The sequence below is a fragment of the Rhinoraja longicauda genome, unplaced genomic scaffold (genome assembly GCF_053455715.1).
Source record: "Rhinoraja longicauda isolate Sanriku21f unplaced genomic scaffold, sRhiLon1.1 Scf000213, whole genome shotgun sequence".
NCBI lineage: Eukaryota > Metazoa > Chordata > Chondrichthyes > Rajiformes > Arhynchobatidae > Rhinoraja > Rhinoraja longicauda.
The window spans coordinates 148,632-161,104 of NW_027601431.1; the positions used below are offsets into that span (position 1 = coordinate 148,632).

Below are 12,473 nucleotides of genomic sequence, written 5' to 3' on the forward strand. Positions count from 1 at the left end.
ATTGAGGGGGGAATGGAGCGCGTGAGCGGGGCTCTGAAAAAAATTCTAAACACAATTTCAATTAATGCAGGAGAGAAGCGAGAGGAGAGAGGCACGGCGGGAGGTGCGGCGGGAGGTGCACACAAGATGGCGGAGCGTGAGTAGGAGGAGAGCGGCCGCCATCTTTCTGAAGTTGCTACGGGCCATCGGTGGCAGCGGCCCTCGTCGACACCTCCATCGGTGGAAGGGCTGCTGAAGGAGGAGGAGAAGCTTCCCGCTGCGCTGCGGGTTGTGTGCGGTGACGGTGCGTGGTGCTGGGCCCGGGTGGGAGGGGGGACTTGAGGATGCCGTGCTTGGACGTTGAAGGGACGGAATGGAAGGATGAGTGGACTATCAGTCCGACCATCTCCCTCCTGCTCGGAGACGTGTCCCCCGGGTGTGGGATAGTGGGGAGAGTGAGGGGAGAGTAGAGGGGAGCCCGTGTTTGCGGGCGGGCGGCTCCGCTAACGGCGTCCATCTTGATGGTGCGAGTGAGGAGAGGCCGTGCCTGCCTCTCTGGTGACCTCATACGCACAGCACTTGGAAAAAATGTGTTTAGAAATTAAAGTTTTTAACTTTAAAATGTCTGTAACTTAAAAAATATATGACCAATTTAAATAAAACCTGTTATAAACAGTTGCCAGGACAGTGGTAATTAAGGTGGCGCTGAAATTGTGGCGCTGTGGTTAACTGTTTCGGCTGCAGGTCCACTTGTGTCTCAGAGAAATATACATACATACCAATATATTTATGTATATATCTGCATGAATTGTACGGGGGAGAGTGGTGATTAAGGTGGTGCAAAAATTGTTGCGCAACGGTTTACCGTTTCGGCGAAATCATTGTTAGTCCATACATATATATATATATATATATTATATACAAGATCTTAGTTTTAGTATATAGATGGAAGTTATTCTTCCACAATTCACATTACTCTCTCAAATCCAAATTTGCATCTGCAGGTTTCAATAATAATGTAATTTCACCAATCATATCATATCATATCAAATATATACAGCCGGAAACAGGCCTTTTAGGCCCTCCAAGTCCGTGCCGCCCAGCGATCCCCGTACATTAACACTATCCTACACCCACTAGGGACAATTTTTACATTTACCCAGCCAATTAACCTATATACCTGTACGTCTTTGGAGTGTGGGAGGAAACCGAAGATCTCGGAGAAAACCCACGCAGGTCACGGGGAGAACGTACAAACTCCTTACAGTGCAGCACCCGTAGTCAGGATCGAACCTGAGTCTCCGGCGCTGCATTCGCTGTAAAGCAGCAACTCTACCGCTGCGCTACCATGCCATATGTCAATATGAAGATACTCTGAGGCAAAGGAATATCACTAAAGCCATCATCATATGCAGTATTGCTACTGTATAGCGACATCCCGCAGACAAATCTAGTTCAAATCTAGTTCAGAATATTAAGTGACAAAGTTTCCTTCAGCAAAGCCAAATAACGTGCTAGTGTTTGACATTTTGGTCACTTGTTTCCCTCCAGATATTGAAGAATGTAAAACCAACACCTCAAACTGTACAGATCTGCATCAACACAAACGGAAGCTTTGTGTGCAGTTGTGACCCAGGCTTCGGCACCAATGTGACCAACTCTTCCATCCTGCTCTTAAATATACCTGGACTATCTCCGACATCTCCCTCCCGTTTCTGGACCTCACCATCTCCATCACAGGAGACAGACTAGTGACGGACATTTACTATAAACCCACTGACTCGCACAGCTATCTGGACTACACTTCTTCCCACCCGGTCCCCTGCAAAAAGTCTATCCCCTACTCCCAATTCCTCCATCTAGGCTTATACTCGCTGGAATTTAGAAGACTGAGGGGGGATCTTATTGAAACATATAAAAGGGGTTGGAGAGGCTAGATGCGGGAAGATTGTTCCCGATGTTGGGGAAGTCTAGAACCAGGGGTCACAGCTTAAGGATAAGGGGGAAGTCTTTTAGGACCGAGATGAGAAAACATTTTTTCATACAGAGAGTGGTGAGTCTGTGGAATTCTCTGCCACAGAAGGTAGTTGAGGCCTGTTCATTGGCTATATTTATGAGGGAGTTAGATGTGGCCCTTGTGGCTAAAGGGATCAGGGGGTATGGAGAGAAGGCAGGTACAGGTTACTGAGCTGGATGATCAGCCATGATCATATTGAATGGCGGTGCAGGCTCGAAGGGTCGAATGGCCCCCTGCTGCACCTATTTTCTATGTTTCTATGTTTCTATCTGCGCCCGGGATGAGGTGTTTCCCACTAGGGCTTCAGAGATGTCCTCGTTCTTCAGGAAACGGGTCTTCCCCTCCTCCATTATAGATGAGGCTCTCACTAGGGTCTCTTCTACATCCCACAGCTCCGCTCTTGCTTCCCCTCCCCCCACTCGCAACAAGGACAGAATCCCCCTCGTTCTCACCTTCCACCCCACCAGCCAGCGGATCCAACAAATCATCCACCAACATTTCCGTCACCTACAACGGGACCCCACCACTGGCCATATCTTCCCATCCCCTCCCCTCTCTGCGTTCCGCAGTCCCTTCCTACCCAAACCACCCCAACCCCGGGCACTTTCCCCTGCAACCGCACGAGATGCAACACCTTTACCTCCCCGCTCAACTCCACCCAAGGACCCAAACAGTCTTTCCAGGTGAGACAAAGGTTCACCTGCACCTCCTCCAACCTCATCTATTGCATCCGCTGCTCTAGATGTCAACTTATTTACATCGGCGAAACCAAGTGCAGGCTCGGCGATCGCTTTGCTGAACACCTGCGCTCGGTCCGCATTAACCAAACTGATCTCCCGGTGGCCGAGCACTTCAACTCCCCCTCCCATTCCCAGTCTGACCTTTCTGTCATGGGCCTCCTCCAGTGCCATAGTGAGGCCCACCGGAAATTGGAGGAACAGCACCTCATATTTCGCCTGGGCAGTTTGCAGCCCAGTGGTATGAACATCGACTTCTCCAAATTTAGATAGTTCCTCTGCCCCTCCCGTCCCCTCCTCCTTCCCAGATCTCCCTCTATCTTCCTGTCTCCACCTATATCCTTCCTTTGTCCCGCCCCCCTGACATCAGTCTGAAGAAGGGTCTCGACCCAAAACGTCACTCATTCCTTCTCTCCCGAGATGCTGCCTGACCTGCTGAGTCCAGCATTTTGTGAATAATTACCTTCGATTTGTACCAGCATCTGCAGTTATCTTCTTATACCCTTTTTGATGGTAGGTATTTTTAAACATATAGATTAGTTTAGTACAGATTAGAGTTACAGCATGGAAACAGGTCTTTTGGCCAACTGAGTCCCCACTTCTAGTTCTGTCTTACACATGAGGGCCAATTAACCTATAAACTTGTATGTCTTTGGGATGTGGGTGGAAACGTTGGCACCCAGAGAAAACCCATGCAGTCACAGGGAGAATGTACAAACCTGGGTCTTTGGTGCTGTAAGGCAGCAACTCTACTGCTGCATCATGATCTGTTTCCATCTAAATCTCACTGAATGTGGCTCCAACACCTCCTACTGCCAACAAATTTGCATCAACACAATCGGAAGCTTCATGTGTACATGTATTCCATAGTTTGTCAGATTTAGGAATAATATTGAATGTGGTAGTATAATTGCCCTGTACAAACTAGGTGGTCTAAAAAACAAATTTTAGTCACTTGAATACTGAGTAAAAATGGATGGCATTTCATTCTCAGCGTGCCTTCAAAATAATAGAATTATATATTTACTGCAGAGTCGTAAAATATTTTGTACATTTTTATATGTGAATGAAGTTAAACTTTCACAATTCACATTATCCTCTCACATTTAAATATTACATCTGCAGGTTTCATTGAACGTAGAACAGTACAGCGCAAGAACAGGCTCTTCGGCCCACACTGTCTGTGCTGAATAACAGGCCAAGACTGACTCTTATCTACCTGCACATAATCCATATCCCTCCATTCCCTTCATATTCCATGCCTCTTAAAATCCCCGAAAGTCTCTTAAATGCTTCTGTTGTATCTGCCTCTGCACCATCCCTGACAGCACGTTCCAGACAATTACCAGCCTTTGTGTAAAAAGACTTGCACTGCACATTTCCTTTAAACCTTGCCCCTTTCAATTTAAGGCTATGCCCTCTAGTATTGAGTTTTTCCCAACCTGGGAGATACATTTTGACGCTACTCTGTCGTGGTTACCGGTTATGTCTCAATTCTGTCAAGTTCCAGAAATAATAATATAAATCTGTCCATCCTCTCTCCCTGCAGCTAATATCCACTAATCTGGGCATTATTGTGGTAAAGCCCCTCTGCACCCTGTCCAATTTCCTCACCTTGTTCCTACAATGGGGTGACATGAACTGCATACAATACTCCAAATGCGGCCTAACAAATGTCCTATAAATTTGCATCATGACTTTTTGATTCTTATACTCAATGACCCAACTATGAAAGCAGGCATCCCATCAGGGAGTTATAGACTTGGAGCACAGGTTCCCTCCCTTATTCTTGAGTGGTCCTACCTTTTCCCTGGTTACCCTCGTGTTTTTAATGTGGGCATGAAAAGCTGTGGCATTTTCTTTAATCTGACTTGTCAGAGCCATTTTGTGGTCCATTTTGGCCCTTTTAATCACCCACTTTAATTCTCTCCTTCTGTCCTGATATTCCTCAAAGGCATGCCCTGATTCTATCCTCTTAAACCTTGCATGAGCTTACTTTTTCTTTTTGACAAAATTTGTTACCTCATTTTTCCATCCAAGGTTCCCTTACTTTGCCATCCTTATCCCTTCTCTTTACTGGTTCATACTGGTTCTGAACGTCAATCAACTGGCCTTTTAATGTCTCCAACAAATCTGATGTGGGACTTACCCGAAAACAATTGCTCCCAGCACTCCCACCCTCCTGAGCTCCAGTCTAATCATGTGTGGTTTGCTTTACTCCAATTTAGTACCTTCCAACAAGGACCAGCCTTCTCCTTATAACGATCTTAAAACTTATGGAGTTGTGGTCACGATCCCCAAAATGATCTTCCATTGCAATACGAGTCACCTGGCCACGTTCATTTCCCAACACAAGGTCCAGTATGTTCCCTTTTCTGGTTGAACGATCCACAGACTTTTTCAAGAAACTTGGATACATCTCACACAATCTGCCCCATCTAAGCCTTTGGAAGTGATCAAGTCACAGTCAATATTGGGAAAGTCAATCACTAAGACAATCTCTGTTGCTTTGGAAAGCTGGTTGAGTAATCTGTCCACATAACAGTACCTCCATCTCCTGTTGCTGTTGCGGGGCTCTATAGTACTATCCCGTTAGAGTACTGGCACCTTTCTTACTTCTCAACGCCACCCATATCATCTCAATGGATGAATCCTCCAGTATGTCCTCTGAGTGCTGCCGTGACAGTCTCCCAGATTAGTAGTGCAACTCCTCCAAATCTTTTGGCTCCTTCTCGGGGAGTCTCGAGCTTTAATCTAAGCTCCAAGTCCATCTGTTTACCCCACTATACTCCTTGCATTGAAATAAACACACTTCGGCCTTTCAGTGTCACCATGTTGCTTCACCTCCCCCTGCATGTCCTTCCTTTGAGACACTGCTTATGACCTCTAACTTCCCATCAGACAGCCAAATTCTGACCAACAACACGGGCTACTAACTCCCTGCCTCCATAATTTAAATGCTCCTGGTAGCAAGGATATTGGTCCCTTACCAGTTCAGAATCAACCTATTAATCTTGTAGAGGTCACGTCACGTCTGCCCCAGAAGGGATCCCAACTGCCTAATTATTGGAATCGCTGTCCCCAGCACCAATTCTTGAGCAATGCATTCACCTGTCCTATCTTCCTATTAACCTCACTAGCTTGCGACATCGGAAGGAAACCAGAGATTACCGCCCTCAGAGTCCCCCTTTGTAATCCTCTGCCTAATGCTCTGTTTTCACTTTGCAGGACCTTGTTCTTTTTCCCATCTATGTCATTTGTGCCAATGTGCACAATTTCTGGCTGGTTGCCCTTCCCTTTTGAGAATGTTTCAATAATTATGCACATTTACCAAAGGATATGTCAATGTGAAGGCACTCTGATCTCAATGACATGTGGAGGCAAGGGTGGCAAACTGCCAACTACTCCTGTTCAGAATATTAAGTGACAAAGTTTACTTCAGCAAAGACAAATAACGTGCAAGTGTTTGACATTTGTTTTCCTCCAGACATCGATGAATGTGGAACCAACACCTCAAACTGTCAACAAATTCTTACCAGAGCAAAATTATTATTGACGTATGATGCTAAATAACCACAATTACTTCACATAATTATGTGAAATCCAAATTGAGAATCGGTGCTTTTCAGAATTCTGTTATTGACCAATGTGGACTAACAACATAGACCATAAACACAGACCGGGCTGCACGGTGGCGCAGCGGTAGAGTTGCTGCCTTACAGCACTTGCAGCGCCGGAGACCCGGGTTCGATCCCAACTATGGGTGCTGTCTGTACGGAGTTTGTATGTTCTTCCCGTGACCTGAGTGGGTATTCTCCGAGATCTTAGGTTTCCTCCCACACTCCAAAGACGTACAGGTTTGTAGGTTAATTGGCTTGCTATAAATGTAAATTGTCCCTAATATGTGTAGGATAATGTTAGTCTGCGGGGATGTTAGTTGACGTGGACTAGGTGGGCCGAATGGCCTGTTTCCATGCTGTATCTCTAAACTAAACTAAACCAAACTAAACCATCTAGAAGATAAAACAAATCAGCACATGAACAAACCCTGTGTCCTTCTTCTTTTCCATCTCATGATTAGATGTGGTATAGTGTTCATTGGAAAAGCCAAAAGACTTGTAAGTGCTTGACACGTCATTCATTCTTTTTCCTCCAGACATTGATGAATGTGGAATCAACACCTCAAACAGTCAACAAATCTGCACCAACACAATCGGAAGCTTCGTGTGCGGTTGTGACCCAGGCTTCAGGACCAACGTGTCCAACTCTTCCCTTTGCGATGGTAGGAATTTTCAAATGGAAAGTTTTGCACATCGGGAAAAAAGGCATGTTAGATGTTCTCTGTGAGTTTTCACCCAAAGGATTTTCTTTGCAATTAAAAAATGTAAAAATAGAGCTGAATTGAACTAATAGAACTCAAAACCTGTAAAACATTGAGCAGATCTGCCCATGAACAAACCTTGCAGATCATCATTCTGCACCAATTGCCAACTGACCTTTCCACATAATAGAAAGTGCCAGCGTAACTCAGCGAGTGCAGCCGCATCTGGGAGGGAGGGATACAGGTGGAATGTGATGGGTGCAGTGTGGCAAAGGTGGACAGGATAGTGGAAGAACTGGGTGTTCACCAGCACGCTGGGGGGAGGGGAGGGGAGGGGGACGGGGTGAGGGACATGTGACTTAAAGGAAAAAGGGAGGGGAATGTGGGATGTTACTTAAAATGGGAGAATTCAATGTTTATACTGTAGTGTTTGAAAGATACCCATGCGGAATATAAGTGCTGTTCTTCCAGTATGTATGTGGCTTCACTCTGTCAATGGTGGAAGCCAAAGACCCGAAAGGTCGGAATGGGAATGAGAATGGTAGTTAAACCCTGAGAAGAGCTGTGGAGGTCATGTGTATATTTTTAAGGCAGATATAGGCAAATTCTTGATTAGAATGGCTGTCAAGGGTTATGGGGAGAAAAATTGAATTAGGCCGAGATCAGCCATGATTGAATGGCGGAGTAGACTCAATGGGCTGAATGGCCTTATTCTGCTGTTATGATTAGGAACTTATGAATAACCTATTAGAGCAGCAGGATTGCATATACTCCTTTGCATCTCATGATGCCAAGTGTTCAAGTTTTATTTGGCAAAGACAAAAGACTTGCAAGTGTTTGACACGTCATTCATTTTTTTTCCCCCAGACATTGATGAATGTGGAACGAACACCTCAAACTGTCAACAAATCTGCACCAACACAATCGGAAGCTTCGTGTGCAGTTGTGACCCAGGGTTCAGCACCAACATGACCAACCCTTCTCTTTGTGAAGGTGGGAATTTTTTAACATGACGTTATTTACAGATGGGCAAAAGGGATAGTAGTTTTTCTCGGTGTGTTTTCACCCTGGTGCAGCTGTCATATGCATTAACGTATCAATCCCTGAGGCTTTTTATTTTTAATGTACATCAATTAATCAATAGTACTTGGTCGTACATGCCATATTTTGAATTGTTAGTTTTTTATGATATAACGTGTAACATTTTGGATTAATTTATTTATTTTCCCATTTTCAAATGTTTCTGATCAGAAACATTTGGAGAGAGATAAGACCTTCTGATAGCATGAGCTATTGGATGGACATTGAAGTGGGCAGGTCTCTCTTTTCAGCACTTGCTTTTTCATTGCTGATCAATTGTGTTAGCCATTTCTGGGAGGGCTGTGATGGTGCTGTCAACAGTACATTGGGAACACTTGTAGCTGCAACATTTTGGTTGACTAGTTAACCACTGGTGCAGGCACCAGATAGAGGAGGTACTGAACAGGATAACTGTACATCAAGTGGACAAGTGACCTGGATGAGAAGGTTTGCACCCTAGATTGCTGTGGGAAGTAAGGGAGTTGTGGAAGCATTGGTGATCATTTTCCAATGTTCTATAGATTCAGGATCAGTTCCTGTGGATTGGAGGGTAGCTAATGTTATCCCACTTTTTAAGAAAGGAGGGAGAGAGAAAACGGGAAATTATAGACCAGTTAGTCTGACATCCGTGGTGGGGAAGATGCTGGAGTCAATCATAAAAGACGAAATTGTGGAGCATTTGGATAGTACTAACAGGATTGTTCTGAGTCAGCATGGATTTACGAAGGGGAAATCATGCTTGACCAATCTTCTGGAATTCTTTGAGGATGTAACCAGGAAAATTGACAGGGGAGAGCCGGTGGATGTGGTGTACCTTGATTTTCAGAAAGCCTTTGACAAGGTTCCACATAGGAGATTAGTGGGCAAAATTAGAGCACATGGTATTGGAGGTAGGGTACTGACATGGATAGAAAATTGGTTGACAGACAGAAAGCAAAGAGTTGGGATAAATGGGTCCCTTTCAGAATGGCAGGCAATAACTAGTGGGGTACCACAAGGCTCGGTGCTGGGACTGCAGCTATTTACAATATACATTCATGACTTGGATGAAGGGATTAAAAGTACCATTAGCAAATTTGCAGATGATACAAAGCTGAGTGGTAGTGTGAACTGTGAGGAAGATGCTATGAGGTTGCAGGTTGACTTGGACAGGTTGTGTGAGTGGGCGGATGCATGGCAGATGCAGTTTAATGTGGATAAGTGTGAGGTTATCCACTTTGGTGGTAAGAATATGAAGGCAAAGTATTATCTGAATGGTCAAGTTAGGAACAGGGGACATACAACGAGATCTGGGTGTCCTAGTGCATCAGTCACTGAAAGGAAGCATGCAGGTACAGCAGGCAGTGAAGAAAGCCATTGGAATGTTGGCCTTCATAACAAGAGGAGTTGAGTATAGCAGCAAAGAGGTCCTTCTGCAGTTGTACAGGGCCCTAGTGAGACCGCACCTGGAGTACTGTGTGCAGTTTTGGTCTCCAAATTTGAGGAAGGATATTCTTGCTATTGAGGGCGTGCAGCGTAGGTTTACTAGGTTAATTCCCGGAATGGCGGGACTATCATATGTTGAAAGACTGGAGCGACTAGGCTTGTATATACTGGAATTTAGAAGGATGAGAGGAGATCTTATCGAAACGTATAAGATTATTAAGGGGTTGGACACGTTAGAGGCAGGAAACATTTCCCAATGTTGGGGGAGTCCAGAACAAGGGGCCACAGTTTAAGAATAAGGGGTAGGCCATTTAGAACTGAGATGAGGAAAAACATTTTCAGTCAGAGAGTTGTGAATCTGTGGAATTCTCTGCCTCAGAAGGCAGTGGAGGCCAATTCTCTGAATGCATTCAAGAGAGAGCTGGATAGAGCTCTTAAGGATAGCGGAGTCAGGGGGTATGGGGAGAAGGCAGGAACGGGGTACTGATTGAGAATGATCAGCCATGATAACATTGAATGGCGATGCTGGCTCGAAGGGCCAAATGGCCTCCTCCTATTGTCTATTGTCTATTGAAACGGTAGCGGACTCGACCATAATCTTCCAAACACGAAAGAATTTTCTGTTGATGCCTAAAGAGTGGAAAATTGCAAATGTAACAACCCTACTCAAAAAGATTAAATGTAACTCAAGAATAATCAGTTCAATTTCAATAATGATGAAAATTCTAGAAGTAACAATGAAGGATAAAATTAGTAGTCACTTGGACAAGTGAGTTTTAATTGGAGAAATTATAGCAGGATTTGTTAAAAGCAAACTATGTCTATCAAACTTGATAATGTTTTTTGATGAAGTACCAAAGAAGGTCAATAAAGTTGATACATTAGTATTTATGGACTTCTGATAGGAATTTGTAATAATAGTTTAGTTTGTATTAAAAAGGCCTAAAGTGGAATTGATAGAAAATTGTTTAAGGCTGAGGGAAACTGAAAGTGGGAGTGAAGGGTTTCCATTTTGACTGGTGGGAATTGTACATTGAAGTTCCCCAGGGGTCAGTACAGGGACCATTGCTGTTTATGGAAAGCTTGCAAAAAGACAACCTTTTTGTGGTAGAGAATACTACAAGGGGTTGTGAGGAATCCGATTTGGGTATTTTAAGTTATAAAGGGTGTAGACTGAACATCAGAGGGAGAAAGAGTGTTCCCCTTGATGGAAGTAAAAAACAAGGGGAATATAGGTGAACAGAATAAAGACAAAAGTGACACAAAGATTGTTATAAGTATTGCAAGTGATTAGGTTATGAAATGCAGTGCCTGTGGTAGCACTGATGTCAGATACAATTGTTGCATTTAAGAGGAAGCATTACAAAACAAGAGATTGTTATCCATAATACCAGTCCCACTCAAATAAATACATTTCTTCCAAAAATCTTGCATTCACTTTCTCAAACTTGGCCGTGAGGTAAACATGCTTTTAAGCTTGCACCAAAATGTGCTTATTTTTTATTATATTTTTAAACAAGCTTAAAAGCATGTTTATCTCACGGCCAAGTTTGAGAAAGTGAATGCAAGATTTTTGGAAGAAGGGGGTAAATTTTATCGTCTGCAATAATTTCACCATCAGTGGCCTATAATTTATATTTACTCACATTTGGAGAAAAATTAGGGACAGTCAGCTTGGTTTTGTGTGCGGTAGGTTATGCCTTGCCAACCTGATCAGGTATTTTGAGTAGGAAATGAAGTGTGTATGTATATATGTATATGTGTATATATACACATACACACCACATACACACTTCATTTGCTACTCAAAATGCATCCATATTGCCTCAGTGGATAAACCCTCCAGTATGTCTTCTGAGTGTTTAGTGTAGTTTTAGTGTAGAAACAGGCCCTTCAGCCCACTGAGTCTGTGCCGACAAGGGCTCCCCGCACATTAACACTATCCTACACACTAAGGACAATTTACCTTTATACTAAGCCAATCAACCGACAAACCTGAATGTGAGTGTGGGAGGAAACTGAAGATCTCCGAGAAAACCCACGCAGTCACAGGGAGAACATACAAACTCCGTACAGACAGCACCCATGGTCGGGATCGAACCCGGTTCTCCGGCGCTGTAAGGCAGCAACTCTACCTCTGCGCCACTGGGTCTCCCTGATCAGTAGTGCTACTCCTTCACATCTCTTCCCTTCCTCTCAATCACGTCTAGCACATCAAAACCTTGGAACATCGAGCTGCCAGTCCTTTCTGCAATGGTCACAACAGCATAATCCCAAGCACTGATCCAGGCTCTAAATTCATCTGCTTTCCCAACAATACTTGCATTGAAGTAAACACACCTCAGCATATCGGCTCCATCACATTCCTTCACATCTCCCTGCCTGAATCCTTTGGGATTTAGTGGTCTTAACCTCCACCTTCCTATTACTCCTCCCCATTTCTGACCTACTGCTGTGGTTCCCACCTCCCTGCTCTCTAGTGTAAACCATCCTGCACAGCACAAGTATCAAACAGGAAATTAGAAATGAGTGCACTAAAGGTGCAGCAGTTATAATGGGTGACTTCAATCTACATATAGATTGGGTGAACCAAATTGGCAGGGGTGCTGAGGAAAAGGATTTCTTGGAATGTTTGCGAGATTGTTTTCTAAACCAACATGTCGAGGAACCAACGAGAGAGCAGGCCATTCTAGACTGGGTATTGAGTAATGAGGAAGGGTTAGTTAGCAGTCTTGTGCGAGGCCCCTTGGGCAAAAGTGACCATGATATGGTGGAGTTCTTCATTAGGATGGAGAGTGACAAAGTCAATTCAGAAACAAGTGTTCTGAACTTAAAGAAAGGTAACTTTGAGGGTATGAGACGTGAATTGTCCAAGATAGACTGGCAATTTATACTTAAAGGGTTGACTGTGGAC

General features: G+C 44.2%; 1 long non-coding RNA gene across 1 annotated transcript; it reads left to right on the forward strand.

Annotated features, from left to right (window-relative positions):
• The first annotated feature begins 75 nt into the window (after window positions 1–75).
• LOC144590572 (uncharacterized) lies at window positions 76–8,058 on the forward strand. The gene is made up of 3 exons (XR_013546444.1): window positions 76–283; window positions 6,890–7,015; window positions 7,922–8,058. It is a non-coding gene; the product is annotated as an uncharacterized LOC144590572 (long non-coding RNA).
• Window positions 8,059–12,473: the final 4,415 nt, after the last annotated feature.